Source organism: Hylobates moloch, unplaced genomic scaffold, assembly GCF_009828535.3.
Source record: "Hylobates moloch isolate HMO894 unplaced genomic scaffold, HMol_V3 SCAFFOLD_14, whole genome shotgun sequence".
Classification (NCBI taxonomy): domain Eukaryota; kingdom Metazoa; phylum Chordata; class Mammalia; order Primates; family Hylobatidae; genus Hylobates; species Hylobates moloch.
Window position 1 is genome coordinate 43,014,465 of NW_026652289.1, and position 14,057 is coordinate 43,028,521.

General features: G+C 40.0%; 1 protein-coding gene across 1 annotated transcript in view; it reads right to left on the reverse strand.

The window, feature by feature from the left end:
- AGBL1 (AGBL carboxypeptidase 1) overlaps positions 1-14,057 on the reverse strand; it is an 825,749-nt gene that overhangs the window by 289,976 nt on the left and 521,716 nt on the right. The gene's annotated exons all lie outside the window — the stretch shown is intronic.

Here is a 14,057-nt window from a genome sequence, read left to right on the forward strand (position 1 = left end):
CTCAGAATCGATATTGAACACTTCCGGAGGACAGGGGATATGTCTTCCATTCCACAGAGCCCTTACTCAAACCATGGCACTGTATACTGTAGGTGCTCAATAAATGTTACTGCATGTTGAATGTGTTCCATGCCCAATAGCTTGACCAAAAGGCTACTAAGTGTCACATGCTGTTGTATTACATTTGATCAATCAATATCAGCTAGACTCATATTTTAACATTCAATTCACTTGCTCTTGATTGTGACTTCCCAATAATGAGAACTAGAATATTACCTTTCTATGGCTGCCTAGAGAAGTTTAGAAGAATTTGACAGGCATGCTCTGACATAGGACAATTCATTATAGGACAATTAGATGATGCTATTCACATATCTGTGTGCTTCTTTGACTTTGCATGCTTTTGTTCAGCTTTTCTTTACTCAGTATCCCTTCCTCCCACTCCTCTCAATCTCTATTCTTTCTCTTATGGAAAGGCCCCTAGTTTTATTTTTTATGCTTGCTTTTATTCTTTGAGAAAATAATTTTTAATGAAAGTATTTAGCATAGTAGTATCAGACTAGAATGAGATTGCATCTAATTGTGCCTCTTGTAGGTGAACTGTACAACAAAGCCCACCAGAATTTAGTTTCAGGTGAATAGACAGTAAAATCCACAGAAGTGTATGTACTCACTTAATAGGATTTGGAATTATTATAAAATTATTTAGAAAATCACTATCATGTCATTTGTGTTGCAGGAACAGGATTTGGAATTATTACAAAATTATTTAGAAAAGCACTGTCATGCCATTTGTGCTAGAGGAACTGAGAGGGTGAAATGCATCTCTTGTCATATACTGTTTCCTAGAAGTATCTCAGAGTATTACTGTCTGCTTCTATCAGATAACAAAAATAAAATAAAGAGAGCAAGAACAAGCATCCAGAGCTGGTGACATTCCTATGGTTGGAGGACAATTTGGATATTGAACAAAGAGAATGGCATTAGAGAGAGCCTAGAGTTGGAAAATGAGGCAAAACTTCTGCATATCCTAGACAGCTGTACCTGTGTCTGTAGAACCAGCCACAGTGGTCTCAATTCACACTGCAGACTGCCCTTCTGAATCACAGCTAGCAGTAGCTGTTGCCCTCAAACACTGTGCTCTGCCAGCCACACTGGATCCCATCCAGCATTTATGATGGCCCCATCCCAACCCTGGCCAACCAGGCCCTACATGATTGGGCTCCTGCCTCCTCCAAACCCTCCCCCATACCCCACTGCCTTACACACCCTGACTGTCCTGCTTTGCACTTGGCGATTCCTTCTGTCTAGAACAGGGGTCCCCAACTAATACCGCTGCATGGCCTGTTAGGCAGGAGGTGAGTGGAGGGTGAGAGAGTGAAACTTCCTCTGTATTTACAGGCACCTCCCATCACTTGCATTACTGCTGGAGCTCTACCTCCCGTCAGATCAGCGGTGGCATTAGATTCTCAAAGGCATGCGAACCCTATTGTGAACTGTGCACTCGAGGGATCTAGGAGGCACTGCACACTCCTTCTGAGAATCTAATGCTTGATGATCTGTCACTGTCTCTCATCACCTCCAGATGGGACTGTCTAGTTGCAGGAAAATCAGGGCTCCCACTGATTCTACATTATGGTGAGTTGTATAATTGTTTCATAATATATTATAATGTAATAGTAATAAATATAAAGTACATGGTAAATAGTGCTCTTGAATCATCTTGAAAGTATGCCCCACCCCTAGTCTGTGGAAAAATTGTCCTCCATGAAGCCAGTCCCTGGTGCCAAAATGGTTGAGGATTGCTGGTCTAGAATATGTGTCCCCCAGTCCCTTGCATGGGATGACCCCTCACTTTATCTAGAACTTGCCTTAAATGTTACCTTTCCAAAGGTCATCATTTCTCCTGCCATTCAAAGTGCTCCATCTTTTCATCCTGTTTCATTTGTCTCTGTTTTATTTACTATTACTTGAAATTATATTTCATAGTTTTGTGTTATTGTCGATTTTATAACTTTCCATGATGACTGGTCACTTGTCTCTTTTGGTCAGTGTTTAGTACTTACTAGTTGCTCAGTAAATATTTATAGACTGAAAAAAATAGTTAGGCCTGTCTGGTTTTTGTGGACCCCCTCCCCTTTTTTTTTTTTTTTTTTTGAGATGGAGTCTCAGTCTTGTCACCCAGGTTGGAGTGCAATAGTGCCATCTCGGCTCACTGCAACCTCCGCCTTCCAGGTTGAAGAGATTCTCCTGACTCAGCCTCCTGAGTAGCTGGGATTACAGGTGCCTAGAATCACGCTCAGCTAATTTTTTTGTATTTTTAGTAGAGACGAGGTTTCACCATGTTGGCCAGGCTGGTCTCGAGCTCCTGACCTCAGGTGATCAGCCCACCTCGGCCTCCCAAAGTGCGAGTATTACAGGCATGAGCCACCACACCTGGCTGACCCCTTTCTTATCAAAGTTTTCAACTTTGTCTTGCAGATGAATTATTCAGAGGGAAGCTGGTTTCTAAATTGCATATAGTGATGTAACACTAGATCTTTAAAAATGTCCTAGTCTGTAAAACAAGATTGTATTTGTTTTCTAAAAAGTCCTACCAAAGGAGTAATAGAAATTTTGGAAAAGGGAATTAATATTCATTGATCACGTACTATATGCCTGCCATGATGCTAGAGGCTTTCCAAACATTTTATGATTTATTTCTCTCAACAACCATTCTGGACACTGAGTGTGAGAGAGAATAAATAACTTGACAAAGGCTGTATTGCGTTGAATAGTATCCTTCCAAATGATATCTCCAAGTCCTAAATCCCAGTTCCTGTAAATGTGAGCTGATTTGGAAATAAGGTCTTTTCAGATGTAATTAAGGATCTCAAGATATATTGGATTTTAGTGAGTCCAAGATCCAATGACTATTATCCTTTCAAGAAGAGGAGAGACACAGAGACATACTGAGAAGATGGCCCTGTGAAGATGGAGGCAGAGATTGAAGTGATGCAGCTACAAGGCGAGGAATGCCACAGATTGTTGGCAACTACCAGAAGCTAGGCAAGAAATGTGGAATGCGACTCCTGCCCTCCAGATCTGCGAGACAATAAATTTCTTTCAAGCCATCCTGTTTATAATAATTTGTTACAGTATCTTTATTTTACTAACACAAAATCTTGGGATGGTAATGGCAGAGCAAGGATTTGAACCTGGATCTGTTGAATCCAAAGCCTGTACTCATTTCACTATCCCAGTTCGCTTCCCTGAATTCTATAGCAGAGGAGTCATCCTTGATCGACATATTATAACAATTTAGAAAGACGTAAAAGCACAGCCCTATAACCAAATGAAATCTGCAAGCACAGTTGTTACCTTTGGTCATAGTATCACTTATATTCATGGCTAAAATGCAAAGAAGACCTCACACAAAAGAAACTCTCAGCTGACTCCAAATAGAAAGGGTTGCAAATTCCAGGAAAGCGAGAAGAGAGATGCAGAGGAACTTAGCAGCAATAGCTATGACAGTAGAAAATAATAGAGAGATTTAACTGGAGGGAAAGAGCAGCCCCTCCCTTTGAAGAGAAATATTCAAAGCACACAGCAGACTTGAAAAGGAACCATGAAGAGAGACATGCAGGCGGCAAGTCGGATTTAGACCAGTCATGCAATGCTATACCAAAAAAAAAAAAAAAAAAAAAAAAAAGGAGCTAATATCATTTCGAAGTTCACTTTCAGAGATGGAAAAATCACATAGCTGGCAGGTTGCAAACTCCCTTTTTACAAGGCTCTAATGAGAAGATAGATTATTTCCGAGTCACTTCAAACCAGAAAGTAGAAATGCACCAGGGCAAGGTAGGAAACTGATGAAAGGGTTAAACAAAATAATGCATGCAGAGGATGGATTGATTTCTGGGGACAGATTAAAAGCACTAAATATGTATCCTTGATGAGGTGATAATTAAGGTCACTGGGGAAGCCAAAGGAGCTGTCTGGGAGATGAGAGGCCAGCATGCAGGCAAGTGTGGAATAGCATACAAAATCTCACACAGGCAAGCAGGTAAGTGGGAACGATGGGGTGCAATCCACAAAGATCATTCACAAAGTCTCAGCGCAACCTCCTGACAGGGTGAAGTTTATTGCTTCTCTATGTAACTCAAATTTCAAATGACCTTTCGCTTTTCCACGAGTGAAGTCATTTCCTTTGAGGAAAGGTGCTATATAAATGTAAACATGTAAGTCTGAGCTGGACAGAGTGCTAGAAAATAAATACATCCCGGAATCCTCCTGCTCTGATCCTCCAGAGACAGACTGGATGTGACCTCATGGATCTTTCTTTTCATCTTCTACTTATGGGAATTGTACCTGACACCACCAATTTTGTGGACCCTTTCCGTCTGGGGAAACTCACAAATAAGTGATATTACTGGAGACCACAATGTTTTAATAAAAACACTCTGAGATCCGTCTTCACCCAGCATGTCTGGAAGAATAGTTATGTGGCTAACACTAGTGAGTCTGGAAAGCCCTTCAGCAGGAAAGACTGGGTCCTGATAGCAGAAATGTGACTTAGCTCTGTTACACGAATATCCAGGAGTAGACTCTTGTAGAAATCAAGTTTGCCCACTCTCTTTTGCGTGTGCATGTACATCTCAGCTCCTTTGAAGCTTAGTCATATATTATTTAAGGTTCAATTCAAATGTTCCTTCTTCTGAGAGGCCTTCCCTAATTCCCAGGTCTGCAGTGAGCTCTCTCTGCCCCGGGTATTGTAGATCTATTTCACTGCTTGTCACAGTCTGAGTTGTCACTTACTGATCTCATTCCTTTACTGGCCCCTGTGGCCCAGGCCCTGGGAATCAGAGGTCAAAATGATGAGTGCCATATTCTGCTTCTGTTCACCCCCACAGCACAGCCCATCTCATAGGACTGCACTGACCAGCAGCGTCTAATTACCTATTAACAGGAAAGACACTAACGGTGATTTTCTCCCAGCTGTGAATTAACTAAAAAGGTCACCCAGAAATGTGATTTTTCTCCCCAAGGAAAAGTGACATCAAAAGCTAATGAAATCTGAACTTTATCATTTCCCACTGAACTTTTCATTTTGTTTTAGGACATTAAAAGAGAGAAAGGAGCATGGAGAAAGGGAAGAAGTGGAAGTCAGGGGTAGATCTTAAAAGCCTCTTCCACATTAGTAAGTGATCTTTGACCTTAGGCCACACACCAAGTGTAGATGTGTCACTGATAAATTAAAGGCATTGTAGGAGGTTCAGTGTCATGTCTATTAAAAAAGATATATTGAGTACTTATTATATGCTTGACGTTATAATTGATAGTAAGTATCTCTTGGGCCTAGTATGGTGCCTCATTCATAGTAGGCACTTGATATATATATATAGAGAGAGAGAGAGATTAGCTTTTAAATGAATGAGTGAATAAAGACGTTTGAACCTCTGCGCTCTGGCCACAGACCCCTGGGGGTCCTCATTACAGAAGGGCCTACAAAATTTTCTGAACTGAAAGTCATTTTTAAAAATCTTTTAGAACCTAAATGATCTCTAATGACAGTTACTGCCTACATTTTTTTCTGTGTTCTGAGAGGAGGGGCAACTACAAAGTAGGAGCAGAACCTGTCGCCCAAGAGAAGGAGTTAGTGCCAGAGGGTCCAGCAAAATAGGGACGTGCCTGAGACAGCAGGATCCACGGAGGGTCTGTAATGAGGAGGGCAAAACGGGCATCTTAGAAAAACTCCACGTCTTTACCAGAGATTTCAGTAGATCAATCTATGATCCACTTTCCCATTTTCTGGTGCAGTAAGGATGGGAGTCTAGTATCAAATAAATCTGCATGTCTTACCACACTCTCTGGTTTAGCAGTTCTCAAGTTTGAGATGCCTAAGAATTATTAGCACTATACATACGACATAAATATTCATTTACATAGCACTAACAAAATTCCAAGCATTTGGAAAAGCTAATTAAATGCAGATTCCCTAGGCCCCATCCCTAAGGATTCTCATTCAGTAGGTCTGGAGCTGGAGCCCAGAGATTTATATTTTTAATAAAAGCCCCAAATGAGTCTGATGAGGGTGGCCCTGGGACGAAACCTGGAGAAAGATATTTTAGCTCCGTTTGCTTTATCATCTTAATAAACCTGCTGGTGTCATCATGAATGTAATAAGCCCCATCTAAAGTGGGGAGAGGTCTTTAAATCATCTTAGCCTCATCCTAATGGCTTGCAAATAAGAAGCCATGGCACCAAGAAGTTAGTAATTCTTAACCAAAATTGCAGTTGTTTAAAGGCAAGACTAGGCAGACATGGCTTTTGCCTCCTGTTTCTTTATTTAAATTATCTTCTCTGATATCAAACTTAGTAGCATCCTGTACAGTTTGGAATTAAAGAGTATTTCTGTTCCTTGGTCATAACTAGCCCCCTCTAATGAATATTCCATCAAGACTTCAGTTTCCAAGATATGCATGAGAAATTTTAAATCTTAGGCAGAAGTATAATATAGTGGGAAGCCCTGCTCAGTTTCTACCTTACAGAAATATTATGATTAAATAAAATATTTTACCCATAGGAAGTCCTCAATTAATATTATTCCACTAATATTGTATAATCATTGATCCAATAGCAATAATATGTTTTGTTTTTGAAATGGCAAAGCAACACTTTCCTATCAAACTTCTGTTGTGAAGTACTTGCATTTTAAGAAAAAATCTCTTTCTCTCTCCCCCTGGCTGGCTGTGTGTGTGTGTGTGTGTGTGTGTGTGTGTGTGTGTGTGTGTATAAAGTTGAATCATACAGAATTGCCATTATTAGCCATTTCTGATCTATGAAACAGCAATCTTATACTGTCTACCTAGTATATTATATACTTATGTCACAGCCCAAGAAATGAAAAAGTTCTTTAATTTAAATATAAAAAAATAAAAAATATACCCATGATCACAGTTTTGACAATACCATATTCTTACCAATTGAACTAAAATTTGACAATACCACTTGTAGCTCCAACTGTCAGAACTTATCATAAATTACAGAATATTTACATACATACAATTGATCAGTAGACAGGGGGAATTTCATGCTCAATTCTGTACTAGAGAGTTTTATATTTTTAATGTAAATCATTCTGACTTTAGTCAGAGGCATCATTTCTTTTACTGAATGGAAGAAAGCCAGTTTGGGCAGTTCTTTCCAATCTCATGTGTCTAGTCCTTAAAGCAGAAGAAAACAGTGACTCTGAAAGGTCACAAGAATATTATTGTTGGCTATCGACTCTGAAATCCAAACAGCTGTCAGATTGCAGAAAACATCAATTCTGTCAAATGACACTAGTCCAAATTCCCGTCAAAGGGTCAATAAATTGTGTAAAGGCAGGACCCCTTACAGAATGCAATTAGAAATCACAGATCAAAGGGGAAGTCAGGCCAAAGGTAGTTTGCTAAGGATAAGAAGGGACTTGAGGAATAGATTTTTACATGTGAGCAGAGAGTGAAGGTTAAAGGAGGCAAGATAACATTTAAACTGGAAAGGTGATCATAATGTTTGTAATGGGAAAGGATTACAACACAAATTCTGTCCTACCAGCAAGCAATCACTCCTGATGACAGAAGAAGCAGAAGAGATACATGAAGTAGCAAAAGTCCCTTTTCACAGTACTTACTGTGAGCTAAAGACATAGGACTAGCCCTTTCTGTTTCTTTTCTTTTTTTTGACTCAATTTTATTGAAGTATAATTTACAAAAGGAGGAGGAAATTGAGAGGTAGAGATGGACAAGAGATGTGTATGTCTGAAATGTGACAAAGTGACAGGTGAATGGTAACAATTCATTAATCAACCAAATATTTTGTCTAGGTAAATTTTGCCAAGTATAACAATATTTCCAAATCTATGACTCTATAGAAACATCAAGTGACTCAACATTATGTAGGCACAGGAAGGATAAAGCTGTGACAGGGTCAACAGCAAGTTAAATCAATAACAAAATCAGACAAGAGGTGTCTAGTTCTATATTTACCCATTGATCAGGCATTTTGAAGACAGTGTCCTCTACTTGCTCATTCTTTTCTCCTTTCCCATTTTATCCCTCTGCCCTCTGCAATTTGTACAGTCCAACCTCTATAGTAACATCACACAATGACCACCAATCTAATCCAATGACAAGTTTTCCATCTTCATATTTTTTTTTTTTTTTTGAGGCGGAGGCATCTCGCTCTGTCATCTAGGCTGGAGTGCAATGGCGCTATCTCAGCTCACGGCTACCTCTGCCTCCCAGGTTCAAGTGATTCTCCTGCCTCAGCCTCCTGAGTAGCTGAGATTACAGATGTCTGCCATGACGCCCGGCTAATTTCTGTATTTTTAGTAGAGATGGAGTTTCAACATGTTGGCCAGGCTGGTCTCAAACTCCTGACTCCAGGTGATCCACTTGCCTCAGCCTCCCAAAGTGCTGGGATTACAGGTGTGAGCCAATGTGCCTGGCCCATCTTCGTTTTATTGTATTGTGACAATTGCTATCCTAATCAGCTTAATCTCTCTGCCCCAACCTCCTGAAACTCTTCTCTTCTTTGGTTTACCTTCCACTTCCATGGGAGTATTTTTTTTCTTTCCTGTTGACATCTTTTCTTACATTGATGCCCCCTATCAATGTATGTATAGCCCCAACACTGTCATCCCTATTAATTAATTTTTCATTTTACTACAGTCTTTCCCTGAGTTTCCATCTGCTTCCAGTACTTTCATATATGTTGTTGACTTTTAAATCTACAATATAAAACCCACATTTCTAACTCTGTGGCTTTGAGTAGTTTTGAATCTTCTTAACATGTCAGTCAATGTCTCTGCACCCACTCCAGCTGTCCAGAGGTGAACCGGAGCCCCAGTGCTCTGTCACATTCAGATCAGATTGCTTCAAAGTCCACAGAAGGTTTATTGTCTTCTCCACTGTGCCATCTCCACCTGGATGGCATGTGGCCTTCCCAGTTTCAGCATAGCACAAGGAGTATTTTTCATTTCCTCTACATCTGTTCCTGCAATTTGTGTTGCCTATTTTAGTTAAAGCCACAGTAACCACCAAATCATCTCATGATCATCTTACCTTCTTCCTCCTTACCCCACATCCCACTGGACACCACCTGCATCAAATCTACTCCTGAAGAGCTCAGATGTGTTCCCATATCTCATTCCTCCATTCTAGTCTTTACCACAGTCCCTCATCACATCTTTGCCTAGACTGGTTTTTAGTCAATAGCCTGTTTTTAGTCTCCCTGGCCCTCTACTCTACTTCCAGTGATAGAATTAATCTCTCATATTGCTAACAGAGGCATCTGGAAGGCAAATCTGCTAGAATTATTCTCATTTTTAGATTTCTTCAGTGACTCTCCATCACCCTCAACATGCTGCTTAATGTATCACTCAAGACATTTGACATTCTAGTCCTAACCTCTTCTAAAAGCCCATCCTCTTGGTATCCTAATTACTTTATCCAAATTGCCCTGCCATGAACTCTCACCACTCTAGTTTTCTTTGCTCATCTTAGAACAACTTTGCTCATTCTCTATAAACTACCTTCACTGCCTGGTCAACTCCACACCTGGTTTGGTTGTCACCTTCAGAAAGAAGCCTCCAATAGGCCATAAAGTTACTGTTAATTATCTCTCCTCTTTGCCTACAAAACACTTTCTTCTTACTATCAGTAGATTATATGACAATCTGTTTTTTCCACTTCATTCCTTCATTAAGTAAATGAAAAAATATCTTTTGAGCACTTACTTGGAGTTGACACTGTTCTAGGTAACAGGGACCAACTGTGTGATGGAAGCGGCTCAGGCCAGCTTACAAGAGTCAATTGTGCACATTTTTCCTAATGTCACATTCAGTGATGTCATAACAATAGCTTGAAACTGGCCATGATAGGAATATTTACACCAGAGGGATTGGCAAACACTACAAATCAAAGCTTATTTCAAACCTGTTTTATCAGTACTCCATCAGGGTACCACCATACCTAAATCTTCTTACTAATGAAACACATAATTCTAGTGAAAGAAAAGCAGACCACACAAATGCTAAATAAGAAAATAATTTATAAACGTGCTTGAAGGTGCTAAATACTAAGAAAACAATAGAACAAGGTGGAGTATTCCAGGGTATTGGGTATTCACGTGAACAGCAATATTATCAAGAATTAAGAAAAGAGCAGGGCTGGAAGAAAGTGACAATGAGGATAAGCTAAATTCATCCAGAAATTAAGGCAAGAGCCCCAGGGTCAGTAAATGATTTCAACCATTAGGAGCAGAGTATAACAGTTTGATACATAGAGATTGATGCATATATTATTCATTTTGTTTTATTCCCAGCGCCTGGCAGAGCGTAATAGATGCTTAAAGTTAAAAAAGATAGAATCTTCTCTTATCCAGAGCCAGGTAACTAGTTCTGGGTTGCACATTCTTCTGTTCTTAAGATTTATTTTTATTAAAACCAACAACTCAGAGGGATAAGTTTCTTCCCTTACCATACAAAGTTTGCAGCAGCACATTACCCCACCTCCCTTAGGAGATGGAAGGGAATCCACCTATCCATTAATTATTTGAACTACTTTGAATAACATCCCTACAGTTTGGTCTTTTCACTCAGGACTTCTCAAACATTAACATGCATATGAATCACTCAAGAATCTTACTATGCTACATATTCTAATTCAGTAGGTCTGGGACGGGGTCTGAAATTCTGCATTTCTAACAAGCTCCCTGGTGATGGAGATGATGCTGTTCTGAGGATCCTACTTGCAGTAGCAGAGCTTGGGCTTTAACCAATATTTGTTTTCATCCCTCAATAGAAAATGCCCTCTTTCTGGAAAATGTCATGCCTTCTTTAGGTAGCTGGTAAGTACTCATGACTTACTTTCTGTGATCTGAAATCTGGCTCAGGTAATTTCCTACTTTGCAATTCCTAGTTCTAGCTCTTATAAACACACAGAATAATCCTAATCTCTCTTTCACATGGCAGCCTTTAAGTACTTAACAGCAATGTCCACAGCTCCTCCTGCCACTCATCTGGCTAAGCAGCTTTGAACATGCCAGACATTGTCTTCTCACCCACTAACTGTCCATGCACCAACCAGTGTCCTACTGCCCCATTAGATCCAGCTAAAGTTACCTACAAGTTCATGGGACCTCGACTGCCTTCATCATGCTGCAGTTCTCTGATGGTTTTGGATCTCACGTTCCAAAACCAACAAACCTCTCACTCCGATTCCTGCTTTAATTTGTTTTCTTCTTTAAGGTGCCTGTAAACCAAAAAGTATCTGAGACAAGTCTTAATCAATTCAGAGCTTTATTTTGCCAAGGTTAAGAACCATGGCCTGTAACACAGCCTCAGGAGGTCCTGAGAACATGTGCCCAAAGTGATTGTGTTACATCTTGGCTTTATACATTTTAGGGAGATATAAGTTACAGACAAAGACATGAATCATTATATGCAAAGTATACATTGGTTTGGCCCGGAAAGGCAAGACATCTTGAAGCAGGGAAGCTTCCAGATCATAGGTGGATTCAAAGATTTCCTGATTGTCAATTGGTTGAAAGAACTGAAGTCAGCTTGAGTTAAGTTAAGTTAAGGGGAGGAGGGATATTGCAGAAGCCAAGGTTCTTGTCATGTAGATAAAGCCTTCAGGCCAGCCAGCTTCAGAGAGAATAGATGGTAAAATTCTCTTATTGAACCTTAAAAGGTGTCAGACTCTCTGGAAAAGACCTAGTAAGAAAGGAGGTTCTCTACCGAGTGCAAATTTTCCCCACAAGAGACAGCTTTGAAGGGCCATTTCAAAATACGTTAAAGAAATATATTTGGGCATAAAATACTTTGATTTCCTTCAGGGCCTGCTGTCTTGTGATGCTGTACCAGAGTCAGGCTGGAATTCAGTATCTTCTTGCTATAAAGAGTCTGTTTTGTCAGTCTTAAAAAAAAAAAAAAAAAAAAGATCTCTGTTTTAATGCCGGTCACTATTGTCTAAACTCCAAAGCAGGGAGGGTGTGATGAAGCATGTCAGACCCCCATCCTTCCCTTCCCCTGACCCCATCATGGCCTGAACTAGTTCTTCAGGTTTCTTTGGAATCCCCTTGGGCAAGGCAGGGCCCATTCAGCCTAAGTTTATTCAGGAGCTTAGAATTTTATTTTTTGTTAATATGCCTTTAGCTCAAAATTATCCTTAGGTGAAAGTGGCTAGCATATTTTGGGGTGGCATATCCTGCTACCCTTCAGGGGCTTCTATTTGCATATTCAAAGACTCATGGAGGTGATGCATCCTGCTGCTGATCAAAGGCAGATCTCTTAGGGTCTCACCCTTCCTCTTCCCCCCATAATCTCCCAAAAAGTGAAGAGCACGATGGAGGTTTTATCTCCAGCTGATGGTGATGGTTCTCTCTTTCCCTCACAATTACTAGGTAGAGAAGCTAGAGTCTGATTTGGGTTGGAAATTTGGGGTTTATTTGTTAAATTCCTTTGAACTGGGCTCAAAACAAAAGGCAATATTCCAGGTGTGTTCTGACCACTACTGAGCAGAACTCACAGCCTGCCCCCATTTTCAATACCAGCCACTTGTGAATGCAGGGTAAGATCAAATTAACTTTCTTGGCAGTCTTGTGGTTCTGTTGACTCACCTGAGTTTACGGTAAACTTCCGCCTCTGAGGTTTTTTCATGTAGCTGCTGCTTTCACAGTATCTTACAAATGGGCTTGTTCTCCTAATAAGAACTACTTCTCTGGCCTCTGTTGCCTGACGAATATCATGTTTTAAAAAATCCCACAGAAATGTACATTGTCTTTCTGATTAGATTACCAAGGGGGAAAAATACCTTGACAGAAAAGGCTGCAATAAATCAGCAAAGATTTCCACATCCTGCTGTAAATTGCAACAGGATGCAATTCACCTTGCAGGATCTGACATTAACTCTTTCTTCCCGGGATTGGTGAATATTCCTCCCTCTAAGTCTTTCTCCTGATTTGGTGTTGAGTTCAAATTCTAGGCCCCAGAAAAACTGAATGACTCTGCAGATAAAAACATTAAAGGCATGTTTCACATCATCTATATTGAAAAATTCTCACAATTGAATTTGATTTCCTCCTGGTTTGGTGTTATGGATCACCAGTGGTTGGGGTGTCTGCTAATTTAAGATGGCTGCACATCACAAATATGCAAATATATTGGTGACACTCTTTAGACAATAAAAAGTTGCTGAATTTAAACTGTCACAGAAGTTCCTCTAAAACATTGATATTTATTTTGTTGCTCTTTCTTTGTTCATCCACACACGCTGAGCATACCTATATCATATAGTTTATCATAAGCTAATAATTTAATGCAGTGCCCATTATCAAATTGCAAACTACCAAGAGCAGATACAAGATACAAGTCCCATTCAATTTTGCAGTCTAGGTTAGTCACAATTTCAATCTTGACCACACATCAGGATCACCTGGAGGTCTTGTTAAGACACAGATTCCCAGATCCCACTCCTGAGTTTCCGATTCAGCAGGTCTGAAGTGGATCTGATAATTTTCACTTTTAACATTTCCCGAGTGACAATGAAGCTGCAAGTTCAGGGTGCAGACTTTGAGAACCACTGATCTAGAGCACAGGACAGTGTGAATATCATGACCTCTACAAATACTTCATGAAGGACAAAAGGCAAGAACGTGGTGGGAAACACAGACAGAAAAAAAAAAAAATATGTGATTAGGGAAGCAAAACATGTGATTAGGGAAGCAAAATTAAGTACTGATTTTGGACCTACCTTGGAATGTCTCACCAAAGTGTGAAGCAGAGTTTTTGCATTCAAAGTCTAAATCAGAAACATTCCTTTTATCCTTCCCCATAGATTTGCTGGAAATGATTTGGATTGGTTGTTTCCCATTTTAAACTCTAAACTGTATTATCTGGTTAGTCTAGGGAACTCATTTGTTTATGTTTCTCCCTGGGGCAGAACAGTGAGCAGCCCCAGGCTGACTTTTTTAGCTATCGCCCAAAGTACATTCCACATTCACATCCAAGAAAGTGTCTCTTCACAACTAAG